The sequence below is a fragment of the Callionymus lyra genome, chromosome 3, assembly GCF_982586985.1.
Source record: "Callionymus lyra chromosome 3, fCalLyr1.hap1.1, whole genome shotgun sequence".
In the NCBI taxonomy this organism is placed as follows: domain Eukaryota; kingdom Metazoa; phylum Chordata; class Actinopteri; order Syngnathiformes; family Callionymidae; genus Callionymus; species Callionymus lyra.
In genome coordinates this window covers 7,148,939-7,162,766 of record NC_141820.1, presented here as the reverse complement: position 1 = coordinate 7,162,766, position 13,828 = coordinate 7,148,939, and the positions used below count along the sequence as shown (strand labels likewise).

At 40.4% G+C, this 13,828-nt stretch overlaps 1 protein-coding gene across 24 annotated transcripts in view; it reads left to right on the top strand.

Moving 5' to 3' along the window:
- Positions 1-13,828, top strand: part of LOC148083146 (NACHT, LRR and PYD domains-containing protein 3-like) — a 208,781-nt gene that overhangs the window by 24,608 nt on the left and 170,345 nt on the right. For 4 of the 24 annotated variants that reach the window (XM_087786275.1, XM_087786280.1, XM_087786269.1 and 1 more), the window contains exons 1-2: positions 11,755-12,835; positions 13,335-13,394. The exons of 14 other annotated variants lie outside the window; for them this stretch is intronic. The gene's annotated coding sequence lies outside the window, so the exon portion shown is untranslated. Of the gene's footprint in view, positions 1-11,754; positions 13,395-13,828 lie in introns of those variants that run through there. 6 more of the 24 variants (XM_087786277.1, XM_087786274.1, XM_087786273.1 and 3 more) reach the window with 5 other exon arrangements.

The following is a 13,828-nucleotide window of genomic DNA, read 5'->3' as shown; positions in this document are numbered from 1 at the left end:
TTATTAGATCTTACATCTGGACTTGTTGAATTGAAATTGAATTAAATTAACATTAAATTGAAATCATCTTACATTTGTTCAGGCTTTTCCATGATTTTCTAAGACTCTTGTGTTTGTCTCGGTGTTGTCTTGACCTTTTAAAGTATATATTTTATTGGGTATTTTTTGATTGTTCAAGCGCTTTGTGACCTTGGTCTAGAAAAGCGCTCTATTAATACTAATTACTTACTTACTTACCTCTAGCTCTGCTTCCTGCGTTTTCCTCGGTGTCACTGTCCCTAGACCCGGGACCGGCAACCCGCGGTACCAGAGCCGCATGCGGCTCTTTCAGCCCTCTGATGCGGCTCTGAGTTTTTTTTGTGGGAATTTTATTTAAATGTTTCGTATCGTTTTTCCAATGATTCATGAACAACGTGCATACTTCTTCTTCCGTTTACGTTTTATTTAATAAAAAGTGTTACAGTAAGACGTATCTTTGCCGATATAAGAACAACATTAGTTCTTCACGATCATTTCACCTCACCTGTTTCACTCTTAAAGGAACAGTGTCAAACAAAAAAAATCATAATATCGTTATCGTATTTTCCTTTGGTTTGTTCAAAAATGTAATTTCAAGTGTATTTTTGGATGAAGATGAAGACAAAGCTTCAGTTGCCGCATTAAAATTAACAAAAATGTTTGCCTATAACTCAAAAATAGGGAAGTTTGAATTTTAAGATCACTAACTTTCACTTAGTTTATTTATATATAGCATAAAGGCAAGAAGTGTCCCAGTCTCACCACTTTCTTGTATCTTTCCTTTCATACTGTCTGATTCTGTCTGACTCTTTTATACCACATTACTCCTGACACTTTTCTCCACCCATTCCATCCAGCTTGAACACGTTTCTTAACCTTTTTTCCACAATCTCCAATTCTCTGGACTGTTGACCCTAATTACTTAAAATTCCTACCTTTTTCATCTCCACTCCCTGTAGCCTCATGGTTCCACTTGGGTTCCTCTCATTCACAAAATGTATTCTGTCTTGCTGCGGCTAAACTTAATTCCTCTCCTTTCTAGAGCATATCTCCACCTCTCCAGCACTTCCTCCACAAAGTCTCTGCTCTCACCACAGATCACAATGTCATTTGCAAACATCATATTCCATGGAGATACCGCAAACAAGAAGCGACTCAGAGCCAAGCCCTGAAGCCACCTCCACCTTGAACTTCTCTGTTTCACCTACGGCACACTCGTGACTGTTTCACAGTTGGCATACATGTCCTGCACCAGTCTAACATACTTCTCTGCTACTCCAGACTTCCTCATACAGTACCATAGTTCCTCTCTCTGCACCGTCTTAAGCTCTTTCCAGAGCTCCCTCTGACCTTCTGAAACCGCTGCACGTCTTCCCAATCTCTATCTCTATATTTTGCCAACCTGTATAAATCTCCCTCCTTACTTTCCAACCTAGCTTACGCCATCATACGCCCTTTGTTTGGCCTTTGCCAAACACACATTAGCTGTAGTTGTCCAGTCATCTGGGAGCTCTTTCTGACCGCCCATATTCTTTCTCAATTCCTCTCTGAAAACCATAGAACAAGTCTCTCTTTTCAGCTTCTAAAACTTTGTCCTTTGTTCTTCCTTTGCCCTCTTTGTCTTCATTGTCACGAGATTCATCCTATGCTGACTTTCTACACACTCACCCACCACTACTTTGCAGTTACTGATCTCCTTCAGATTACATCATCTATACAAGATGTAGTCTACCTGTGTGCTCCTACCTCCACACAAGTAACCCTATGTAACATATGTAATATATTACTATGTTCATTCCTCTTCTGGAAAAAAAAGTATACACTACAGCAATTTCCATCCTTTTTGCAAAGTCTAACACCATCTGTCCCTCTGTGTTTCTGTCCTGGATACCAAACCTGCCCATAACTTCTTCATCACCTCTATTTCCTATTTTTTATGCAGCTTTACTTATTGATAACAATTCAACGTTCATGACGTGATACACGTCAATTAATTAGCCCTACTTTTAAGACCGCGATTAATTTTAGGATTCCAAAATCAACGTCACTAAACTGTCAGCTGTTTCTTACAGTACAAATGGTTTCGCTTGATTTCTTAACCCTTTTAGAAACAATGGTGAAATTATCATATTTATTATAGCCGTGTTTCATCTGTAGGATCCGATTACCGTAATCTATAAATAATCACCTGTCAGCTTCAACTCAGCACATCATTGGACGATATACAGTAAGTAAGTAAGTAAGTAAGTAATTTTTATTTGTATAGCGCTTTTCCAGACCAGGGTCACAAAGCGCTTAAACAATCAAAACAATATTCAATAAAGTATATACTTTAAAGGGCAAGATAAAACTGATAACACAACAAGAGTTCCAGAAAATCAAGGAAAAAACAGTTTTGAATCGTTTTAAAGTCCGATCGTTATTTGAAGCTTGTATTTTCTTTGACTTGAAGCAGCGAATAAAGCAACCCGTACATACTCTGGATGGTTTATCTTTCTCCACAAATCGAAGTATAACACTGGGGACAGAAGTGACGTTGTGTTTGATCGACTGAAGTGACGCTGTGTTTGATCCTTTTAAACTGGTATCGCAGTCAGGCCTTAATCGAACAAAGGCCCTGCAAGCTTGCTCATGAATGTCACACAGACTTTTTCTCTACGAAGATCGCGAAGCAACGTAGTGTTAGATTTAAATTATTATATACTATACGTATACGCCATACTTAAATTAATGCTAAAAGATAATGAAAATATAAAGTATAAATTACTCGCTTGATTTAACGTACGGGAACTTTTAACTACACATTCACAATCAACATTCCACTCGGACTGATTCACACTGGATCGAGGCAAGCTTGGATCAGAATTAGAGGTACGACACCGGTAATTTCCCAAAGGAGACCTCCTGAGGGATCAATAAAGTTTTACCTTACATTAATTTAAAACATCTGTTTATCTGCAGATCACACCTTAAATTGTAGATCAAAGAACGAAGCAAGACACATCCGGGAAAGGGGGGCTAAAAGATGGAAGAGAAAAAAAACCCGCCCGAGAACATTTGAATGATTAGATTACAAGAAAACAAATTAGAATGTCTCTCTGCGGTTGTTCGGGACACAGGGAACTTGAAAGGACCATTTGGCCAGAAAGAGACGACCTCCCGGAGGGGAAATTTGCCTTAAATATAGCGATGTTTCTAAAGCTCAGGACCTTTTCTCCCGGGGCTATTGACCTGTACAGCCGCCGGGACAAAGTGTCATAACCCAATTTCTTACTCCACTTAAAATGGTGACCGAGCGACCTCACCCATTCCACCTTCACAAATAGTTTTTTGTGGGGAAAAAACAATGACGAATCCATACACAAGCCTCGGAACCACACTTCCAGAAGTGAGATATTTCCTTTAGAAAAATATATCTATATATTTATATATAGATATATTTTGGACTTTCGACTTTCTTTATTGTCATTGCAGAGAAGAACATAGCAGTGAAAACTGGCAACGAAATTTCATTGCTTGGCAACCATTTAGAAAACACAGCATAAAGGTGATTGTATAAATATAAATAAGTAAAAAAGAAGTGCAATATATTATAAATAGAACAAATAAATAATGTTTTAAATAGGGCATTGCTCGAAGTTATATTTAATTCGGCAGTCTGATGGCCATAGGGAAGAAGCTGTTGCTAAATCTTTCTGTTCTGCAACGAATACTGCAGAACCTTATGCCAGACGCCAGGAGAGAGTATAGTTCATAGAGGAGGTGGGTGGGATAGGACAGAATTCTGTGGGCCCTGTCCAGACGGCGTGCTTTTGCAACGTTCTGGATGGGGGGAAGTGGTGTCCCGATTGTCTTGTCCGCGGTCCTCACCACTCTCTGCAGAGACTTCCTGTCTGAGGCCGTACAGTTCCCTGACCAGACCTCCACCCTTGTGCCGTTGATGAGGAGTGGTGTGTGGCTGGGTCGGGATCTTCTGAAGTCCATGATGGTCTCTTTAGTCTTGTCGATATTCAGAATCAGTTTTCTGGACTCGACCTGCAGGGCAAGGTTTTTGGTGTACAGCCACACCTCTGGGCCTGGTCTATAAGTTGGGGCAGGCACCCTGTGCCTATCTTGGTAAATCGGTAAAAAAAACTTTTTTTGCTTTTTCGCTTGATCCTCTTTATAATCGGGTGCGATTTTGTATGAAAATAGACCCTTTCATTGAGATTGCATTTATGGACATACAGTATGTTTTCTTTATTTTTTTGCTGCACGTTTCTTTGCACAGAATGTAGTCCCGTCACACCACAGGAATAAAATTATATATTGTTCTTGTTTGTTTGAAAGCGCCATGGAAGAACATGCCGAACCACCTCAGTACTTGTCAATTGTAGATGTGTAATTTGTTTTAAAGACCGAGTCCAGTTCTGTAGTTTAAAGTGTCAGCTAAAAAGTCTTCCAATTTCCACATTCCACACACAACTTCCTCCAAACTCCTAGAAGTTGACTTCACACTTGTTGACCCTTTAGGGATAGGCAAAGATCTCACCCCTGTAAATGTTGAGGGCACAAAGGAGCACTCCATGGCGACAGACTGCTACTTCCAATCTCTCCTCATCCAGTTTGCTTGCTGATCAATGGTCTCTCTGGCTGCAGACTAAAATTATGATGTTTAGATTATGATCACTTTTAAATATAAATTAAGATTTTCATTACATCTTAATTTTGCTGTGGATGTAATTAATGAAATCTGTGACGTCATCATCCTTTGCTATGAAGACACCGTCAAAAATGGGTTGTTCCTCTTCTGTTCTAGTTTTAAGAAGCCCGATTAGAAGGTCCTGGGGTTTGTACCACGTAGTCGATGATTTCATCATTCGAAGTTTGCTGAAGTTCTTGTAGAAACGCCTCTATCAAATCAGGAGTGAAGAAAGTTTGTAACAGTAATGTGTTATTATTAGTAGTCAAAATGCTGGAATGGGATTTGCAGATTCAGACAAAGAATGAAGTATAAAGTACGATAGCCTCAAGAGCAAAGACTACCTCTGTCTTGTAATGTTCCACGACAGGTGGATTAGTGAAGTAGAACTGTAATAGACTGTAATAGAAACAAATGAAAGTTATGCTTAGCAGGCTTCAAGGGAATTGATTTCAGCAGTAATAACTAACTACACAAGCAAGTATACTTAATATATATATATATAAGCTCTGTTTCATTCATCCATTGTTTTTTAGTATTTAAACAAACTCAAATCTCTTTCCTGTCTAATGAGTTCTGCGCATTCGTTTGATCCAAGGAAGAGTGACATTTTAGAATTAAGACAGTCAATTTATTAATAACAAAGTATGATTACCAAAGTAGGCCTTACAAGACCTTAAATACAACAGTTAAACAAAGAAATGCAAATTATTCAAATTGTTCAGAAATACCACAAGTTCCAGCGCTTGGTCCAGTCTCTGTCAGACATCCTGGCTCACCCCCAGGTCCTCCCAGAGAGTGGCAACTAATCTTTAGGTCGTCCCTTATTTTATAGCCCTCAAGACACTCAAGACACTCCCAGAACCAAATCTGACTCCATAATGAATCAACAGATGTTGTTTGATCTGATCACTAACCTAAACAGAGAATCTCCTGACTTTCTTCACACCTGTTATCTCCAACCAGGTTCGTGGACCATAAATTCTGTGTCTTGATACTTCAAAAGTCGGGAACTTCCTTGTCTAAACAAGCATGGCATTTGTTATCGTGGCTATATCCTTCCTCCCCCAATACATACAGTATGTTATTTTCACAGTCAGCACTTTTAAGCCATGGCACCAAGGGTCATAAAAGTTAAGTCACAAATGGTCAGAGCCCCCGAGCCCTGAAACTTTATAACCCCCGCTGTGAGAAGAGAGCGGTCGTAAAACACAAGACAGGATGTTTAAGATCTGAACAAGAGATGACATTATCAATGTTTAACAATTGATTACACAAAGGACATACATTCAACTCATCAATGGATACACATAGGAAAGCAATTTAGAATATGTCTTCATGTTTGCCATCTGTTTTACGTCTTTATCTTGGAATTTAAAATGCTTTTCATTTTTTCAGTTAAAATAAACTCCCTGATAACAAAGGTTAAATATGTTATCTTATGTTATCATCAAAATCCTGAATATTTATAAAATAAATCACCTACCTTGACCTACCAATACAGCACATTTTTTATTGGAATTTAAATATAATTTAATAATTTAATTTTCTTCCTTTTAAAATAACAAATGAAATACGTGTGTGAGATGCATTATAATTTAAAAAGCTATTCAGTAGTGATGTGTACGACTGTGTCGAGGCTTCGAAGCGTGTGTCGAGTAATCCAGGAAATTTTTCATGAAGCGTGTATCGAAGCGTTCGAGGCCTCGCGAACCGGACCGTCACGTGACTTGTTCGAGCAGCGCTGCTTGAACCGGCTCGTCACGTGACCGGCTCGTGAAGCGCTGCTTGAATCGGCTCGTCATGTGACCGGTTCGGTAATCGCTCGGGAACTTCCAAAGCTGGTGAAATAATTTGCACGGCGGAGGGATACAGTAATGACGTGACCTGATAGAAATCAGCTATAATCATGTTTTGATCTTATTCTACGTCTGACGTAAATAAAGCTCAAATACAGATTAAATGCGCATACTTTAAGATAAATAAATTGCACGTTTAACCAAGAACTGGATCATGACTTTGTCAATGTGTGTTTTTAAACTCTGTTTATTAACGTGTGTGACGTCACCTATGCAGGATCGCGATTAATGTTGACAAACGCTCATAATAGCAGCCAAATAAAAAGAAAACATATGTCCATAAACAAAATCTTAACGAAAGGGTCTATTTTCATACAAAATTGCACCCAATTATAAATAGGATCAAGCGAAATAGCATATGTAGACTTATTTTACTCATTCATAAAAAAAAATCAACATTGTTGAGTTCTAACACCTAGAAATTAACAATATAGTCACTTTTACAGGACCTTTTAAGCATGAATTACTCCGCGAGAGCCTCTTAACTTCCGCGATGCGTGAACAATCCGAGCTTCAAAAATACAAACGAAGCATTTTTACCGATTTATGGGCGCCGTGTACCACCTCAAATTGGTTCAAGGTCGGTAAGCACAATCGGGGATAGAATTGCACTGTCAACAGTTTTAAGTGCTCTTCATGGTTTTAGAATTACGGTAGCCAAATGACAACACTGACACGTCACGTTGCCATGGCAACAAAGAGTTAGGCGACGCGTTAAATGTTACCCTGTCCGTCTGAATCCAACGTAGAGAAGTTTTCTGTATATCAGATGGGTGACCTGATGCGGCTAAAACAGACGTTCATATCCCCCCTATTGTGTCACCCTAGTGACGTCTTGGGACATTGAACGGCGTGGGACGGTTGACTTGGGTGCGGCGACGTGTTGTTCAAACATAAAGGTCGGCGGATAAGAGCACAGCTACTGGACGTCATTATGAGTGTACAACATATCCTAGGACTGAGTGCACGTACAAAGCACAATCGGGTCCAAAGAGTGTTTGTAGTGACATCACCAGATACTGCAAATGATCAAGACTCACTCTTTAACACTGTTTCGAAGGAATCGGATTTCTACCTGGAATACACAAGATACGTGTGGATGAAAGTGTGTCTCCTGTTGTGCATCCCTGCAGGAAAGTCCCCTTTGCCCTACGAAAAAAGCTAAAAGAGGAATTAATGCGCATGGAAAAATTAGAGGTCATCAAGAAAATAGATGAACGGGAATGGGTCAGCTCGCTGGCTATTGTGCAAAAGAAAACAGGTGCTTTGAGAATGTGTTTGGATCCTAGGGATTGTAACAGAGCAATCAAAAGAGAACACTTTAAGTTACCAACCAGAGTAGAAATCATGGCACAATTCACTGGCGCTAAATGGTTCAGTAAACTAGATGCTTTGTCAGGTTTCTGGCAACTGACGCTCAACAAGCAGAGTTCGAGACTGTGTACATTCAACACGCCAAAATGCAGGTTCAGGTTTCTTCATCTGCCATATGATATCTTATCGGCGCCTGAAGTATACCATAAGACTATTCACATGATTTTTGAGCACATTCCAGGAGTAGAGACGATGATGGACGATATTATTGTCTGGGGGGCTACTCGAGAAAAACACGACGAAAGACTGAGACAAGTGCTAGACAAGACAAGAGAAGTTAATCTGAAACTTAACAAAGACAAATGTGAGTTTAAAGTGAAAACACTTACCTTTGTGGGAGATGTTCTCAGTGAAGAAGGGATGAAGCCTGACCAGAGAAAAACATCAGCGATCAACAATTTGGAAAGACCGAACAATAAAGATGAGGTCAGACAGTTTTTAGGTACGCTCACCTATCTCGCCAAGTTTGTCCCACAGCTGTCGGCGCCTCTCAGGAGTCTTCTTGAACAAAAGAATGATTGGATTTGGTCCTTTGGAACCCTGTTTTCTGAAACTGAAAGAGACTCTCACACAGGAACCTGTGCTAAAGTTCTACGACCCAGAGCAGAATACCAGGATCTCGACAGACGCGCCACAGTACAGCCTGGGAGCGCGGCGGCTGCAGCAACACGACGAGGAGTGGCTACCTGTCGCTAATGCATTCAGAGCATTGATAAGCGCCACGTCCAGTTACGCTCAAATTGAAAAAGAACTGTTTGTATGCATGTGAGCGTTTCCATCAATACGTTGATGGTCAGACTTTCAAGGTAGAAACTGACCATAAACATTAAGTGTCTATAATGGCCAAACCTCTCAAATCCTTTATAGATAAAGTGCATGCTAATCAGGCTGCAGAAATATGACATGCACATGATATACACACAAGGACAATACATGTTCACCGCCAACACCTTGTGTAGAGCAGATGATAAGGAGGAAACTGCAGACTGTGAGGACAACGCAGAAATACAGGTATATGTGGACATGATTGTGACATCTTTCCCAGTAACTGCAGACAGAACTGAACAAATAAGGAAAGAGACTAATGCAGATGAAACAATGACAGAACTCAATCGCACAATACAGAAAGGATGGACTGAAAACGAGATCGATTGCCACGTAAGAATACAAGACTACTGGAACTGTAGGGCAGAACTCACAGTGGATGACATTGTGTTGAAGGAGCAAATACGTTATATTATCTTCACTACGTAAACAGACGCTTCAAAAGATACATGAATGTCACCCCAGAGAAGTCAAGTGTAAAAGAGAAGAGAAGTAATGCACTGGCCGAGAATCAATTTAGATATCTGCCAGACGACAGCGTCATGTGAACTTTGTGGCATCTACAGGCCAGAACAACAAGCTGAGCCGCTGATGATGCATCAAGTTCCCCACAGGCCTCTTCGGTTTTGTTTTCCGATGTCTATTCTAGTTGACTCTTTTGCTTATCTACTACAAGGTTGGCACTGACCTGTTTGACTGTGATGGTAAGAGTTACATATTGGTCACCGACTACACATGAGACAACAAGGACAAGTGGAGGAGGAAGTTTCCCCACTCACCTACAGGATCCAGACGGAGAGCGGATTGTCGCTGAGAAGGAACCGCACCGATCTTCAACTGCAGCTGACTGAAAGGGACACTACAGCTCAGGAGATGGTTCAGCAGGACACGGCTGCATCTGCAGTCAACTAACAGTGCGACTGACCACACTGACTGTAATTTGACAGCAACTGCTCACCATCTGCTGTGAGACTTGCCAGACTGTCGCCCTCTGCTGAAAGACTGTCAAGACCTATAAGACATGTTAGGCCGCCAAGGAGGCTGATCGAGAGTTGCTAAGGACTTTTGTTTACAAGTTGCTGAACAAAGAAGCAACATGGTTAAGTTCATCAGGAGAGGGAAGCGGCGGTTCCCTCTGTCCGTGCCCACCTACGGCGTTGTCGGTCAGTCTGGTACCATACCAGGGCTGCCTTGTCCCGCACCGCCACCCGGAATCGACGTCTGGCTGACAAGCACCGTGTACCAGCTCCGGATTACTCACCTGGCCAGAAGGTCTGGCTTTCCACCCGAGACCTCCCCCTTCCAGTGGAGTCACGTAAGCTGGCCCCCAGGTTCGTAGGTCCATTTGTGATTGAGAGGATTATCAGTCCCACTGCCGTGCGTCTCAAGCTTCCCCCGTCGCTTAAGGTCCATCCTACGTTCCATGTCTCGCTCCTGAAACCGGTCGCCTCCAGTCCACCACCGCCGCTCGCCATTGATGACCACCCAGCTTATAGGGTCAAAAAGATCCTGGACATTCGACGCAGAGGTCGGGGGCACGAATACCTGGTGGACTGGGAGGGTTATGGTCCGGAGGAACGCTCATGGATCTCCCGGTCCCTAATCCTCGACCCATCTCTACTTAGAGAGATGGGTCTCTACATAGCGCCGGGTGGCGCTATGTAGAGGGGGGGTACTGTCATGTTTTGACCACGTGATGCTTTTGTTTTGTTTTTGTTCTGTGACAGGCGCAGGCAGGTGCGCGTGATCTGCGGCTGATTTGTGGGCGGTTTCTTCCCAGTCTTAAGGAGCTTCTCGTCCCGGAAGAAACCGCCAGAGTATTTCGTCTCCTGATCGAGGTTTGGCTTCCCCGCTTGTCTCTGGACGTTTTACCGTGTTTTGGACTTTTCCCTGTCTCCGACGTTGTCCGTACCTCTCCGTTGTAACGTGAGTTTTTGTTCCTCTTCTTTTAGTTATCGGCCAGCCGCGCCCCTGCCTGCGTCCTGAGTTTTTCCTGTGATCCTGATCCCCCTTTTTGTGGTTACACTTTTGTTTATCGACACCCGTTCTGGGCTACGTTTTGGATTTCAGCCTGTTTTATTAAACCCTGTTGAATTACCTACTTGGAACTTTGTTTTACTTCCGCACCTGGGTCTCTAGACATTTTGAACTGTGACAATAACAATATCAAATGAATGTTTGAACATTATTTACACAAGCCTTGTTTTTTGTTGTTGTTTGTTTTAGTTTATTTTTGTTTTGAGTTGTTTTTGTCTTTTCCATTTAATTTAATTTTGAAAAGCTGATGCATGTAAAGCTGGTAAACTTTTTTTGTAAGAATGTCAATCCTAACTTCATCTTAAACTTGCATCTACAATAAAAAGCAAGTTGAAAAAAAATGAAACAATCTGAGTGTATAATAAAGTGTGATAAAGTGAACTTTGAACAGGTGATCTCCACAAAACTGTTGAGGCTCTCGTGACCACTCCTGGATTCTTTCCTCTACTTTAACATTTTGACAAAAAAGTGTAAAACAGGTTGCTCGCAGGTCAGTGACTTTCTCACCGTCTACAATCTATCATGTAATAATGATTGTAAAAATGTATGTATAAATCAGTGTCATCAGATTATATGATATTAATTAGACAACTAATTAGAACTGTTACAATTTGGTACTTCACCATCAGTATCTGGAACTCCTGTGCTGTTCTCGGTGTTATCTTGACCTTTTAAGTATATATTTTATTGATATTTGTTTTGATTGTTTAAGCGCTTTGTGACCCTGGTCTGGAAAAGCGCTCTATAAATATAAATTACTTACTTACTCACTATCTTAGGAGGACTAAATGATTCAAGAGATCATAGAAACTGGTCAATGATCATAAGTTTATTTATATATCTACTAGTAAAGTAAAAGAGAAATGACACTCTGTACCAGCAGGTGGTGCTGGTGCACCTTTAACTGCTATAGAAGAAGATTTCAGAAGTACTTTCACTTTCTCTGTCGCTGCAGTGACATCCGTTCGTGTTTTGAGAACAACATTCATCATCCATCTGTTGGTTTCCATCCTTTTGAGTGGCAGTAGAAGTAAGTAGAAGTATTGTGTACTGTATCCAGAGTATGTATCTGATGATATCTTAGTATTATTCTTGTTTTCTTGTCTTGTTTGAACATATTTCACTTTCACACTTCCTTGCATTAAGTCCTGTTCAATTCAACACTGTTCTGTTCAAAACGAGTCACATGTTGGACAGATATTCGCTCCAGACTAGTCTTTGTCCGAGTCTTTACATCATATGTCGCTGATCATTTCTGCGCGGGTTGGTTCGTGACATAGTTTCCGGTTTCAAAGTAAAACCGTTTTATTTTGAAAACGAGTAACCGGAACGGGAACTGTGTGATGAACATTAACTTGTGTTGTTCACTGCTACGCAGTTAGTAATATGATCGCATCAGATACACGTTTAAAGAAGAATCTCGGTGTATTTTTATTGCATTAACAACAAAAACTAACAAATAAAACACGGAACAACTTCGGTGATCGACGAACTCACAACAAAAGCGACAAAACAACAACATTAATCCACAGAAGTGAACATCCTGGTTCTTGGACAAAACGAAAGTCAAAGTAAGTGAACTTCATCTAATGTCATGTTCCGAGCAGGGGCGGACTGGGATTTCCCTGTGGACCGACGGGCGGAATTTATTAAATTTTTTTAATGCTTTTGCATCGGCCAACAGTGTTATGATCTGCGTTTCACTGTTTATGCTGACAGCCAATCACATTTCGTCTTGGTCGGTAAGTCCCACCCATTTCTCACCTGTCAATCAAGCTTCTGTAGAGGAGCTAGAACTTTGATATACAATCGATAACAAGTTAATTCTGGGAAAATGGAGCATAGAAAACGCAAAGGTGGTGCTAAAAAGCTCAGGGATAGAAAAAAGAAATAATTGAGTCAACTTGCAGCTTCAAGCTTCTAAATAATGGACCTATTTGGACTTCGTTCGGGACCAGTGTCCGCCGATGTTGACATACAGCAGTATTGCTGACATAGATGGTGTTGACTCTGAGATGACAGAGCGAACGACCTCATGATGGTAAGTTACATTTGGAACTTGTTGATACTTCAGGTGGAAATGAGCAAACATAGTTAAGCTTTGGATAACGTTTTATCTCTAGACACTCACCGATTGGATGTTCCCTGGTTTTATCAACCTGCCTATGCAAACATGTCATTATCAGGGTCTTATCTGGGAAATGGCAAATAAACTTGTACAAATGAAATTATAATTCAGCATCTTTAGTGCATTTATCGCTACTTCAGCAAGTGATGAGAAGCATCATAAATGTTGTTATGTATGCGTTTATACATGACCCATCCTTCATGGGATCATCATCGGATGGTTTGGGTTGTATTGTCGAAAAATATGATTAGTTTTGTGTAAGTTTCTGGCATAATATTGCTTATAACCTCACATAATCGTATGTACATATTTAACTAATATTTAACTGTTTATTTTTATTATAGTACTGATGATGTGCTTGTATTTGTCAACTAGCATAATTAACATTATTAATATCTCCTTTTTTTTCTAGATTGAAGATGAATCAGCTGTGGTCAGAGAGGATCTCTGTACTAGCTCCATTATTGTTATGGTGAGGCTGATGAAAAAAACGTACTCCAAAAACTGCCATCCTTATAGTTTGTCAACAGTGGCGTGTTAGTGATTTACTAATATAATTCCCAATACTAATCTTTTGTAGCCTGTAGATGATGCTGCTGTTGATAAAGATGATCAAGACAAGGAAGCCAGAGACACTTGATGAGACCAGAGTGTGTAGAACTGTGTGAGGCTGTTGGAAGAAAAGCTGTGGAAATATGAAATATTTATTTTCTGCTGATCGGTTATAATTTCCCGTTTATTATTTTGTTTTAAATTACGGTTGTTTAAATAATTTAAGTACTGACTTATGGTGTTTTTTTGCTTAGAAAGCTGTGTATTTTGTTATATTTTATTATATTTAAAAGATACACATTGATAGTTGACAAAGATCTGACTTTACTTTCATGTTCAGCAGGTTTTGAAATA